We start from the raw sequence: 14,142 nt of genomic DNA, 5'->3' as shown, positions 1-14,142 counted from the left end.
GTGTGGGGGGGGTTTAGAGGACTAGGGTGAACCCCCCAATATAAAATAAACATTAAAATGTTACAAGGAGCTGGATAGTGCTGAAATGTCAGCACTGGACAGCTCCATGTAACGTTTTAACGTGCAAAATAAATGCATCGAATTGCTGTCTTTTACATTTAAAAGTACATGTGCATCGAAACTTGCCTATTCCTATATTCGATGGACAAGTTTCGATGGATATGTACTTTTAATGTAAAAGACAGCATTTCGATGCAATCATTTTCGATGCATTCGCTTCAATGGTTTCACTGTTCCATGGATCTTTTTCGATGAAAGACCATAAACCGTGAATGAGGATCTGAGTCATCATCAGGAATCATGAGCACTATTTTATGTATTATATCATGTTGTGTATGCTTTTATGACTCTGTCGAAATAAAGCTTATTGAAACTCAACCATAGGTGTGCTTATTGGGCATCAGTTGGCCAGAGGAGCCAAATGTAGCTCCTGGTTGCTGTTGGTGTCAAGCTAACCAGGCTCTTTCAGGCTACAAGCAGGCACTAAATAGCTCCCAGCTCCCCTGACCTTCGAACCCTGCACTCATATATATATAACGGTGGCTCTTGCCTTTGGCCTAGTGCTCCTTGAATGCGGCATCTTATAGCCATGCACTGATTATTGCCCCCACACATTGTTCGTTTTTTGTTACTTCCAGGTCAATGCTTGAGATTATAGGTGACTGCTGCACATATATGTATATGCATATATATTTACCCTCGGCCGATGCAAGTCGTATACTGCTCCTTGACTGCTGCATCTCAATAACTCACTAACTTGCTTCCTATTGCATTTTCCGATGTACAGGACACACACTAGCCAGACACTCATTTAATCTGGGTATTACCCAAATTGAACTTTTACAATTGACCTTTTGTCCTAATTGACCTAATTATAGTGATCCCAATTGAACTGCTGCACAATTGACATTTATATTATTTTAGTTATTTTATATATGTATTGGGTTGGTTTTGGATTAAGGGGATTGGGTGGGGGGTTGCAGGGGGTTTTGGATTGAGTGGAGGGTTGCGGGGGGTTTTCCCCCCCACATATAGGCCCTAATTGACCTTTTTAATTAGGTCAATTCTCCCGAGGTCAATTGTGAAAAGGTCAATTTGTATAGATCCATAACCTGCAGGTGAAACACGTGTAATACTCTCCTCCCTGCACACACCCACAGCATCCATCCAAAGGCTACACTGCTGCCACCAGTGTTCCACACACGAGCCTTAGAACCAACCTCAGTCTCATGTGAGACCTCTTAAGCATCAAACTCAGCAGGGAGCTCTGTACACTCACACCGCAAGAGTCCTCACCACATGTCACCTGGACACATGCCAACACACACTACTTCCGGCCTGCACTCGTGAATATGTCAAGTTTCACATCTTGCCTCTCCCTGTCCTCCAAGTAAGGTCCCCGCCACCCTCCCTTACAGGACCTAGCGCCAAGAAGCTGCCAAAATGCACCATACGAGACCACTTTACTTAAAAATGCAGAGGAGCGCGCAGGGTGCGGCGGGGGGGGCGGAGTCCTTATGTAAACCGAATAGGTTCCAGTCTGTGGCTCCTGCATCCGGGGCGTGCATTAATCGTAGTAAACAGCGTGTCTGCCGTGCTGCGCTGCCTATGGGGGGAAGGGGATGGGGGAAGAGAGGGAGAGAGAGAGGGAAAGAGCTGGAAGAAAGGCCTGCAATATGCTCCCTCTAGGATGGAGGGGCTGGGGCGGATGCTTTCACATGAGGTGCAAACTCGGGTTACTCTGAGCTCTTTATAAGTCATGCCAACAATGTGTGGTTGTTTAGGAGAGAGTGGGATCAAATGAAGGGCCTGATTGCATGTTACAAAATGACTTTGCACTGGTGCAAAGTGACTCTGCACTGCCAACAAACACCCTGATTCACACAGCACTGCAAAGTGTATTTCTGCAGTGCAGAGTGACTTTGCACTGACTTTGCACTGGTGCAAAGTGACTCTGCACTGCCAACAAACACCCTGATTCACACAGCACTGCAAAGTGTATTTTTCCAGTGCAGAGTGACTTTGCACTGACTTTGCACTGGTGCAATAAAATATGCATTGATCAGGTCCTAAGTGACAAAAGCAGAGGCGCATAGAAAGACAGAGAGAGCGAAAGACGTGGGTGGCCTGGAAGAGAAAGTGAACGCGAAAGAAAAGAGAGAGAGGGAAAGGGAAAGAGTGAGATGAATATATAGACTGATGGAGAGATCGTGAAAGCGCCCGGGGAAGGAGATGGAGAGAAGAGATAGTGAAAGAGAGACAGAGAACGAGGGATAGGAAGAGGGCAAAGAGGGAGAGCGCGAGGAAGTGCACAGGGAAAGTGATGAGAAAGATGGAGAGATAGAGAACGAGGGATAGGAAGAGGGCAAAGAGGGAGAGCGCGAGGAAGTGCACAGGGAAAGTGATGAGAAAGAGATGGAGAGAGAGACAGAGAACGAGGGATAGGAAGAGGGCAAAGAGGGAGAGCGCGAGGAAGTGCACAGGGAAAGTGATGAGAAAGAGATGGAGAGATAGAGAAAAGGGATAGGAAGAGGGCAAAGAGGGAGAGCGCGAGGAAGTGCACAGGGAAAGTGATGAGAAAGAGATGGAGAGAGAGATAGTTAAAGAGAAAAACAGAGAACAAGGGATAGGAGGAGGGAGAAGAAGGAGAGAGAGAAAGAGTGGCACAGAAGAGACAGTGAAAGAGAGACAGAGAATGAGGGAGAGAGAGAAAGAAAACAAGAGAAAGGCAATGTTATGATGATTTGGCAAAGCCTGTATGTTTATATAAGAAGCCAGTAACATATTAGTGACCAGCATTAACGAAGAAAAGGAAGATATGGGCTGTGGGGGCAGCAAATAACGAACCATAAAATATAGTGAAATACCGAATTGGAAGAGAGAGGGGGATGAAGCAGAAATGGGTGAGGAGAGAGAGAAAGTGGAGCCGGGAAACTGACAAATACACGACAGTGAAAGGGGAGCAGTGGAGAAACAAAACAGGCAGAGTTATAAGGTTGGAGGGGGAGAATGAGGCAGACATTGGGAGAGAGCAATGGATAGGTGTAAAAATAAAAAACATAATACGAGACATGCGGTCCAAGGCCCCAGTTGGCCAGTATTCCCCAGCTCGCCACCGCCCACACCCGCAGACAGCAAGACAGTCACACAGCGGGTCACACCCAGTGAGAAGCGTGTCCTGTAGACAACTTCATAAGACACATGGGAGGGGGTGCCTAGTGCCCCCCCCGCACCCACCCCATAAACATACCGAAAAAATCCCGAAACTGGCCTTTTCCCCTCGTTGAATCCGGTATTAATTACCAGCCGCGGCGTCACCGGCTGGTGCCATTTGACTAATTAATGTAATCTCTTTGGAGTCACGCTCATTAAATGCGAAAATTACAGCGGTAAAAGGTATTGGTTTCACGATCAATCTTCTACAGACAGGGAGTGAGGTGGGGGGGCACAAATGGGGCAAAATGGAGGGGGTAAGGGAGAAGGAGGCACCGATGCCACCCACCGCCTGGGCTACAATAACTTTTCTTAGTGGTAGCATAAGAGCGGAAAGCAGAGGGTTATCACGGGCAACTCTTCCATGTGAGCGGCCCTATGCAGTGGGCACAGGAGACAGCGACCACAAGCTGCCCCTGACCCACATGTGCCAAGGAACCCCCGCACATCAAGGCCCATGGTGTATGAAAACACAGGCCGGGTGTGCACTAAGAATAACACAGCCAAAAAATGCCTTATGCCCTATCAGGAACACAGCCAAAACATGCCTTACGCCCTATCAGGATCACTCCCAAAACATGCCTTATGCCCTATCAGGAACACTGCCAAAACATGCCTTATGCCCTATCAGGAACACTCCCAAAACATGCCTTATGCCCTATCAGGAACACTGCCAAAACATGTCTTATGCTCTATCAGGAACACTACCCAAACGTGCCTTATGCCCTATCAGGAACACTGCCAAAACATGCCTTATGCCCTATCAGGAACACTGCCAAAACTTGCCTTATGCCCTATCAGGAACACTGCCAAAACTTGCCTTATGCTCTATCAGGAACACCACCCAAACGTGCCTTATGCCCTATCAGAAACACTACCAAAACGTGCCTTATGCCCTATCAGGAACACTACCAAAACTTGGCGTATGCTGTATGTGGAACGCTAACAGATCATGCCCTGTGCTGTATTAGAAACCCTACCAAAATGTGCCTTATGCCCTATCAGGAACACCACCAAAACGTGCCTTATGCCCTATCAGGAACACTACCAAAACTTGGCTTATGCTGTATGTGGAACGCTAACAGATCATGCCCTGTGCTGTATTAGAAACCCTACCAAAACGCACCTTATGCCCTATCAGGAACACCACCAAAACGTGCCTTATGCTCTATCAGGAACACCACCAAAACGTGCCTTATGCCCTATCAGGATCACTACCAAAACTTGCCTTATGCCCTATCAGGAACACTGCCAAAACTTGCCTTATGCCCTATCAAGAACACTGCCAAAACTTGCCTTATGCTCTTTCAGGACCACCACCCAAACGTGCCTTATGCCCTATCAGGAACACCACCAAAACATGCCTTATGCCCTATCAGGAACACTAACAAAACGTGCCTTATGCCGTATGAGGAACACTGCCAAAACTTGCCTTATGCCGTATGAGGAACACTGCCAAAACTTGCCTTATGCCGTATGTGGAACGCTAACAGATCATGCCCTGTGCTGTATTAGAAACCCTACCAAAACGCGCCTTATGCCCTATCAGGAACACTACCAAAACTTGCCTTAAGCCCTATCAGGAAAACTGCCAAAACTTGCCTTATGCCCTTTCAGGAACACTACCAAAACTTGCCTTATGCCCTATCAGGAACACTACCAAAACTTGCCTTATGCCCTATCAGGAACACTACCAAAACTTGCCTTATGCTCTATCAGGAACACTACCAAAACTTGCCTTATGCCCTATTAGAAACACCAGCAAAACGTGCCTTATGCCCTAACAGGACCACTACCAAAATGTGCCTTATGCCCTATCAGGAACACTACCAAAACTTGCCTTATGCCCTATCAGGAACACTACCAAAACGTGCCTTATGCTCTATCAGGAACACTACCAAAACTTGCCTTATGCCCTATCAGAAACACCAGCAAAACGTGCCTTATGCCCTAACAGCAACACTACCAAAACCTGCCTTATGCCCTATCAGAAACACTACCAAAATGTGCCTTATGCCCTATCAGGAACACTACCAAAACGTGCCTTGTCCTCTATTTCAAACCCTATCAGCACATGCCATGTGCTCTATTGTGAACCCTACCAAAACATGCCCTGTGCTGTACTAGGAACACTGCCAAAATGTGTCTTATGCTCTATTAGGAACTCTACCAAAACATGCCCTGTGCTGTACTAGGAACACTGCCAAAACGTGCCTTATGCTCTATTAGGAACTCTACCAAAACATGCCCTGTGCTGTACTAGGAACACTGCCAAAAGGTGCCTTATGCTCTATTGGGAACCCTACCAAAACATGCCCTGTGCTGTACTAGGAACACTGCCAAAACATGCCTTATGCTCTATTAGGAACTCTACCAAAACATGCCCTGTGCTGTACTAGGAACACTGCCAAAACATGCTTTATGCTCTATTAGGAACTCTACCAAAACATGCCCTGTGCTGTCCTAGGAACACTGCCAAAAGGTGCCTTATGCTCTATTGGGAACTCTACCAAAACATGCCCTGTGCTGTATTAGGAACACTACCAAAACGTGCCTTATGCCCCTCTACTTTCTTTAAATTAAGCTTTACTGTTCCTATACTTTTATTTATAAAAGTGTAGAACGAAGATGAAACGTGCCCTTTTGGTGCACTGCAGTGAAAGTTCCCTTAAACAGCAGGTGCATGTGTTTGGGGCTTTGCATTGTGCGTGCGAGGTGGCGTGGCGATGGGGTTGGCGGGGAGCGGGGGCAGGTCAGTGGGAAACGTCGTTCCAGTACTTCTTTTCGTGCACTTCGACCCCATGCCCCTGTACCCTCCGAGTGGCACAGAGCTGCCACCCCTGCTCGTTCATGCTCATCACTCAGTGGTGGTCACACCACACGCACAGCCTCTTATCGCACCAACCAGAAACAAAGCCTGCATGAAGACTCTTTTCAGTAAGACTCCAAAGGGCCCCTCCAACCAGCCTCTGGAGCTTTGTTAGAACAGACAGCTGGGCATGATCCTGCCAGGTCCGTTCCGATTCTATTCCTTGCTGGACACTAAAGGGTTACTGGAATTGGTTGAAGTTAATCACCCACAATGCTGGCATATTGTTGCAGAGTTACCTCTTTGAAACCACTTTTATTTACAATTAGATAAGCACTATTCAAGTGACAATGCGCATGTTGACCAGTGCACAGGTAACAGGCTCGTTGTGCATCACCTGGGCCACTTGGAAGAAATGCACACTGGCTTGGCAACCTCTACTATCTGAACAAAACCACCAGCACACAGCTGTTTCAACGTTTGCCTTGGAGAAGGTGCACAACGCTGAAAACATCCTGACACTCCTCAATGACAAAGTTGTGGGATAGCTGACCAAAAGTGCTGACTGGCGGTTCTCATGTTAGCAACATTGTGCAGGCGATGGCCGGTGGCAATTGATACCGAATCCCCTGTTTTGCACTTTGCTAGAACCTTGCAGTACAGGACTTGCTAGAAAGAGGTTGCCAGCACAGTGACCAGGTGCTGTGAAATGTGCCTCCATTTCAGCCATTCTGTCAAAGCACCGAAACACAACTGGCCCTCCCTGCTGACCTCCCTGGAATTCAACCCATTAAACCCTTCAACGCTTCTTTGGACACTGGAACGTGTTCCAGAGTGTGTAATGCAACACAAGGGTGGAGCAGGCTCGCCTAGACAATGGGGTCGTGTGTAATGATAGTTCAATCTCCTTGTGATAGCATTTTATTGCACTGCACGTGCTGTCTGTAATTCTGAAAGTGTCATCGGTGACTCGGGCCCTGACTAGCGTGTAACCATCGGGCCTCAGATCAGAGAGGAGAAGGCTTTTAAAGTTTACTTTCAGGCCACGGTCACACCCTGTCGCTTAGTGCCAGGACCAACACATGCATAATTGCCCCTGAGGGGTCAATCGGTGCCGCCCTGCTGCAGATCTCGATTGCCCAATGTTCTGCCAGTATTGGAGGGTGATGTGAGTAAATTCAAGACGCCGATCCTTTCCTGAAACGCAGCACATGAAAGGGTGAGGCCTGACGTGCAACTTCATGAGAAAAGGATTGGAGAAGGGCACGCTTCCTCCACCTTGCCAGCTGATGGGATCGCAGGCACGCCTCTTGCCCAGGGGTGGACTGGCAACCAAAGGAGGCCCTGGAAATAATGCTCAAGGTGCCCCCACATTACACATTTTCTGCAAACCCAACCCTTTTCATATGGGAACATTTGCAAATACCACACAAAGAGGCCCAGGGTGCAGAGGCCTACCAGGAAATCTCCAGAGTTCTGTATAGGCCAGTCTACCCCTGCTCAGGGCGCAGAGGCCTACCTGGAAATCTCCAGAGTTCCCTATAGGCCAGTCCACCCCTGCTCAGGGTGCAGAGGCCTACCAGGAAATCTCCAGAGTTCCCTATAGGCCAGTCCACCCCTGCAGGGTGCAGAGGCCTAATGGGAAATCTCCAGAGTTCTATATAGGCCAGTCCATCCCTGCCCAGAGTGCAGAGACCTACAGGGAAATCTCCAGAGTTCCCTCTAGGCCAGTCCACCCCTGCCCTGGTTGCAGAGGCCTACCGGGAAATCTCCAGAGTTCCGTATAGGCCAGTACACCCCTGCCCAGGGTGCAGAGGCCTACCGGGAAATCTCCAGAGTTCCCTATAGGCCAGTCCACCCCTGCTCAGGGTGCAGAGGCCTACCGGGAAATCTCCAGAGTTCTATATAGGCCAGTCCACCCCTGCCAAGAGCACAGAGGCCTACCAGGAAATCTCCAGAGTTCCCTTTAGACCAGTCCACCCCTTCTCAGGGCGCAGAGGCCTACCGGGAAATCTCCAGAGTTCCATATAGGCCAGTCCACCCCTGATTTTGTCCCGATTATTTAGAAAAGCTTGAGACAGTGTGATGGGTACATCACAATGCTCGCTATTCTGTTCTAATGGGCACATCACACTGCTCGCTATTCTGTTCTAATAGGCACATCACACTGCTTGCTACTCTGTTCTAATGGGCACATCACACTGCTCGCTATTCTGTTCTAATGGGTATGGGGCCATGTGACGCATCTTTTCAGTGCGAGAGGCGCGTGTGGTCTACTCGAGTGATGTAAACTGTGCGCTGCCTTGGAATATGGGACTCGGAGCTTACTGGGACAGTCACATTGGAAGCTTACTGAGTATGCCAAACTTACTGGGAGCTTACAGTGCACGTCAGGCGGACTGGACATGTCAAACCAGGGCCGACTGGTAATAGCAAAATGGAAGCTTGCTGGCAATCTCATTTTACTGGCACTCAAGGGGGACTTTGACGATGACTGGTCAAACTTACTGGGAATGTGAAAATGCCAAGTTTATTGGGAATGTGAAAATGCCAAGCTTACTGGGAATGTGAAAATGCAAGCTTACTGGGAATGTGAAAATGTCAAGCTTACTGGGAATGTGAAAATGCAAGCTTACTGGGAATGTGAAAATGTCAAGCTTACTGGGAATGTGAAAATGCAAGCTTACTGGGAATGTGAAAATGTCAAGCTTACTGGGAATGTGAAAACGCAAGCTTACTGGGAATGTGAAAATGTCAAGCTTACTGGGAATGTGAAAATGCAAGCTTACTGGGAATGTGAAAATGTCAAGCTTACTGGGAATGTGAAAACGCAAGCTTACTGCGAATATGAGAGTGCCAGTTTGATAATAATGTTTAAATGAGAGCTTTATTGGAATGTGAAACAGGCAGTTTACTGGGACTCTCAAACTGCTGGAATGTCTAGCTGGGATATTACTGGAGATGTCAAATTAGAGACTATTGTGGAGGGCCACCTGTGAGTGGACCGGGATACATGGGAATATCATGCCATTGCAGGACATGCAATAACATATCATAGCATGCCATTCATTGTCATGGCATATTATGCCACATGACATAGTTTGGCAAATCATGACATAACATCACATGACATAGTAATGACATATCGCACGGTCACATGGCATATTACCACTTGACAGATCAGGGCATGCCAACCCATGGCACGATCTGTCATGTCATGATCCATCATGTCATGATATTTCATGATGGGGCCTGTGCACACTGGACATATACCGGGGTTGTGGGCAGTTTCTACCTCTGTCTACTGGTATGGTAGGCCTCCATTGCTAGTTGCAAAGCCAGCGCTGCAGTCACATTGGCACTGGTCTTGGCACTTGCTCGGGGAAAGCTTTTGCACGAGAAGTAGGGCTGATGCAATCGCCCCATGGCACTGGTGCCAGTGGCTATGGTAATTCAAATGCTAATGGTCAGAATTCTGGGACTGCCATTGCCACTGCTGGTGGCATTGTTCGTATGCTGCTGGTTTGTTGCTGGCACAAAGACAAGAATTCTGCTGGTGCTTCCAACCATGTAAATCCTCGCTTCATGCCATTGCATAACCCAGCCTTATTTGATCATTTCAAAGCCACAACAATCATTACACACCCATCCGCTGCTCCAGTACTTTAACCAATGCAAAGTAGATCGTTGCTCTGGTGACAGGACAAGTAACGTGGTGATACGACAAGTAATGTGGTGATACGACAAGTCATGTGTGTGCGCCATGAAGTAGTTGCAACATTGAAGAGCTGTTCGAGACCCCCACCTTGACGTGTCTGATTTCGGGCTGGCTGGGCCTGGCAGGTCAGCCCGCCACAGTCAACCTTAGTGTAGATGGCAGACACTATAACTGCTCACAGCTGTGCCCGCCACTGGTTGCAGCCTCGCTGCCCGTCGAGGCCCAAGAGCACCCTGGGAGCTGCAACAACACGTAACACCTGCGCCGAGAGGGCAGCCAAGGGAGGGCGATAACGCGGCAGGGAAAACAATGGCAACTGGCCATTAGGTCGGGTCTTGCTGCAGCAGGATATTTATGTGCACAGTGAGCATAACATACACTAACAAGGGTGTGTCATGTTTGTGTTCTGCAAATCTTCTGTGACAGAGCAACTCGACACGATAGAAATGGCAACTGATCTGATCATGTTTTTCACAGGATGTGGCTGGCAAAGAGTTTTTGATCAATTAGGTCACTGACCTCTGAAGGTTCAATAGAAGTAGTTTAAGTGCAAGCCCAAATGAAAGTGCTTCATAAGGCAGCGTGAAATGACACGAAATCTTCCTTGCCTGTGCTTGAATTCAGTTTTAGATCTTTCGGACCTTAATTAATCTGATATTAAAGGTGCCGAGGACGAGTACGCTCGTCCTTTTTGCATAGACTTGCCTAAGGACTTGCATAACTTGTCTCGGGAGGATAGCTCAAGGGCAACGCGCCCGCCTTGGCAACAAGAGAACACGGAGCAACACAGGTTCGATCCCCCGGTCCGCCCTTAGAAACCTCTCAGTGTCAACCTTTTAACTGCCATGGGTTTCCCCCCCAGTGCCAAGGCCTTTTTCGTGATTTCAGTATTTCACCATGCAAAGCCTTCTAACATGTTCTCCTTCATTAAGAGATACTCCACCTCGCAATTCTTAGTAGAGTGACTTCGCACTTTTGACATGCTTCTGGTACTCCCATTAAGCGTGTCAGCAGGCAAGGGGTTAACTATAATCAAACCAAGTGTGCTGACAGACAACATGTGCTTTGCGTTTCAGAGTGCTGTCTAAAAACACGCATCGCATTATCTATCATCCTGCGAGTTCATCTGTTGCGAGGCAAGGTGGCAGAATCCAGGAGCGCGAATCGTTCTTGTGTGTTTACATTCAAGTCCACCGTCAGCAAGATGAAGAACAGGCTTTTTGCAATGGTTGTATGAATGAATGAATGCATTGGAGAGCTATTTTGAAAAGCAAGCATATTGTTAACTGGTTGTGCAATTGGCAGAGTGCCGGATACCTTGCGCTATTTCATTGTACGGATGGATATCTACACAATAGTTGGATATAAACCCAGGAGGTTTTTTTTTGTGGTATTGAAGACCTGTAGTCTTGAATGGTCAGCCCAAGTGTGGTTTTACTGTGGTAATGAAGACACGTAGGCCGTGTTTCATGCATTATTTGCGCCGAAAAAAAACGGGATTTGCGCGCCATTCTGACCACAAATCGCCATTTGTTAAACAGGGAACAGGGATTTGCGGGCAGAATGGCGCACAAATCCCGTTTTTTTCGGCGCAAATAATCCATGAATCAGGGCCATAGTATTGAGTGGTCAGCCGACACGTGTTTCGACCTCCAGCGTCCTTTTCAAGGCTAATCTTGCTTAGTATTGCCCAATATGTTTCCTGGGCTGATGAGGCTCCTATTTAGGCTGCAGCAATAGATTGTCTGCCCTCGGTAAGTCTGGGCTGGTGGTTGTCCTAGATAGGCTGTCCGCTCGTTGCTTCGTCGCTGTATGATTCAACTCGTAGCGAGGATGAAAATGCATCAGCTAGCCACTCGAGACCTCATTACGACGCTGGCGGTACGGTATGGACGGTGCCGGTATGGCACCGGCACCGTCCATACCATGCCGCTTTATTCCGAGTTTCCCTCGCGGGACCCTGACACCCCGCCAGGGCTTATCTGGCGGGCTGTGCAGCACCCGCGAGGTAAACTCGTGATGGCACCGTTATCAACGGTGCCGTTGCAACCATGCTCCCGACCCCCATTGTGCCCTATGGGCCAGAATGGGGGTAGGGAGCCCGGCATTACCGCCTCCCACGAATGGGCAATTACCGGCCCCTTCATCTCGTAATGGGTCGGTTATTGCCCAATCACGGGAGGCGGTGCCGGTAGCGTGAATGGTGGTGGCCGTGCCTGCCATACAGGCACGGCTACCACCATGCTCGTAATGAGGCCCTATGTCTCCATTACCACAATAAAACCACCTGGGTTTATATCCAAACTATTGTGTAGATATCCATCTCTACAATTAAATAGCGCAAGGTATCCGGGACTCTGCCAATTCTACATTTCCCTAGAGGAGGTGTGGGCAACACCTCCACCCACCCGTGACCATGCTGCTACCCAAATAACCCAACAAATCACAGAGCGAAGCGCAAGGATTGTCTCAGTGTAGGGTCCACTTTCTCTGTGCTAGTAATGTGCCAAGAGGGTTTGATGGAAACTGGCAATGGTGTGCACACGAGGTATAATGGAAACTGGTCCTCATATACCAACAAGGTGCACACATGCATGCATGGGAAATGAAGAAAGTGGGCTCTACGAAAGTCTGTCTCCAATACATCACACTGCTTCGTCAGCCTTCCATTTGTACTACTGTGCGACAATAAACAGAAAAGATACAGGAATGTTTTTTTAGAAATGGTTTCATATTGTATGAATAGACTCCTCCAGCTTGTAAGTGCCTGACCAGGGATCAAACCCAGGTTGCAACGCATTGCCTTGTTTCATGGGTGCATGCGTTGCCCATGAGCTATCCTGCCAGCACTATCAGTTAATATCGCCAGTGCTGAGATTAACCTATGAAATGATATGATGTGATATGGCATTCATAACACGCCTATACACAAGTGTTTCAATGCGCGACGAGGGAACAGAGGGAAGACAGACAATGATCCTATTAGGCCAGGTGTCCTTCAGATCGCGCAAGTGCATGGGAAGGGGGAGGGGACAGTGCTGTACATGGGAAAATAGAATAAATAACGATAAGTAAAAGTAAGGCCAGCAGGGGGCAAGTGCAAGTGTAAGTGCAGGCATCAGGTGTCAAGTGCTGGTAGTGGGACTGTAGGGATACAGAAAACAGTCCCCAAGTGCGGGTTTGCCAGGAAAGAAGTGGAGGTGTGTTACTGGCGGGGGAGGGGATCTGGGCCCGAGATCTGAGGGTGGCCAGGTAACCGGTGCAGTTTCAGCCAAGAGTTCAGCAAGAGAGAGGAGGGGAGATAGCAGAAGCAAAGAGAAAGGTCTTGATGTGCTTCCGGAACCTCAAGATTCAGAGAGGCTGTCCCAGAGGGAGGCCCCAGCCAAAGATTGAGATCTACCACCAACTCATTGCTTGGAGAAGCGACTGACCCTGAGGGAGTTGGAGGCGGATGAGCGAAGAGCTTGAGAAGGAAGATATTTAGGAAGAGAGTTGAAGGTATTGAGACACCAAGCCACATAAGGGCCTTGTGGACAATGCAGAGGGTCTTGAACTTAATCCTCGCAGCCACTGCAATCCACAATATCAATGAGTATTGTCTGATGTGATTGGCTGAAAAGAACGTGCATTCTGTGGCAGAGTGATATGGTTACTTTACCTCCAAGTGGCATTCTGTATTAATATCTATGGCAAGGATGCTTGCAAATAGTTAAGATTCCCCTTCTAGTGTCTGGATTACTCTTTCTGTTGGCGCAGCTCCTCTTCCACCTCTTTGCTCCTTTCCCGAGATGGCCGGCCTTGAGTTGGCTTCTCTGTGTCTTTCCAGATCTTTCTCAATCCTCAGTCCTTTTCCGGTTCATGTCCTGTCAGGCTTCCAGCATCGCTGTCAGCCTTGAGGTGCTATCTACAAGTCCTCAATGCCTTGCTCAGGCCCTGTGCCTCTTTTTCAGGTTTCTCAGCAACCCTCTCAGGGTCTAGGTGCTGTCTAAAACTACCTCTGTGCATCTTTCAGGTTTCTCCGACCTCTCACAGGGGCTAAGTGCTGGCTAAACTGCGTCTATCAGGCTCTGTGCATCTTTCAGGTTTCTCAACAGCCCTCTCAGAGTCTAGGTGCTGTCTAAACTACCTCTATCAGGCCCTGTGCATCTTTCAGGTTTCTCAGCAACCCTCTCAGGGTCTAGGAGTTGTCTAAACTACCTCTATCAGGGCCTGTGCATCTTTCAGGTTTCTCAACAGCCCTCTCAGAGTCTAGGTGCGGTCTAAAACGACCTCTATCAGGCTCTGTGCATCTTTCAGGTTTCTCCGACCTCTCTCAGGGTCTAGGTGCTCTCAAAACTACCTC

This window comes from Ambystoma mexicanum, chromosome 14 (genome assembly GCF_040938575.1).
Source record: "Ambystoma mexicanum isolate Mex_15411 chromosome 14, UKY_AmexF1_1, whole genome shotgun sequence".
Taxonomy (NCBI): Eukaryota; Metazoa; Chordata; class Amphibia; order Caudata; family Ambystomatidae; genus Ambystoma; species Ambystoma mexicanum.
This window is presented reverse-complemented; position numbering follows the sequence as displayed.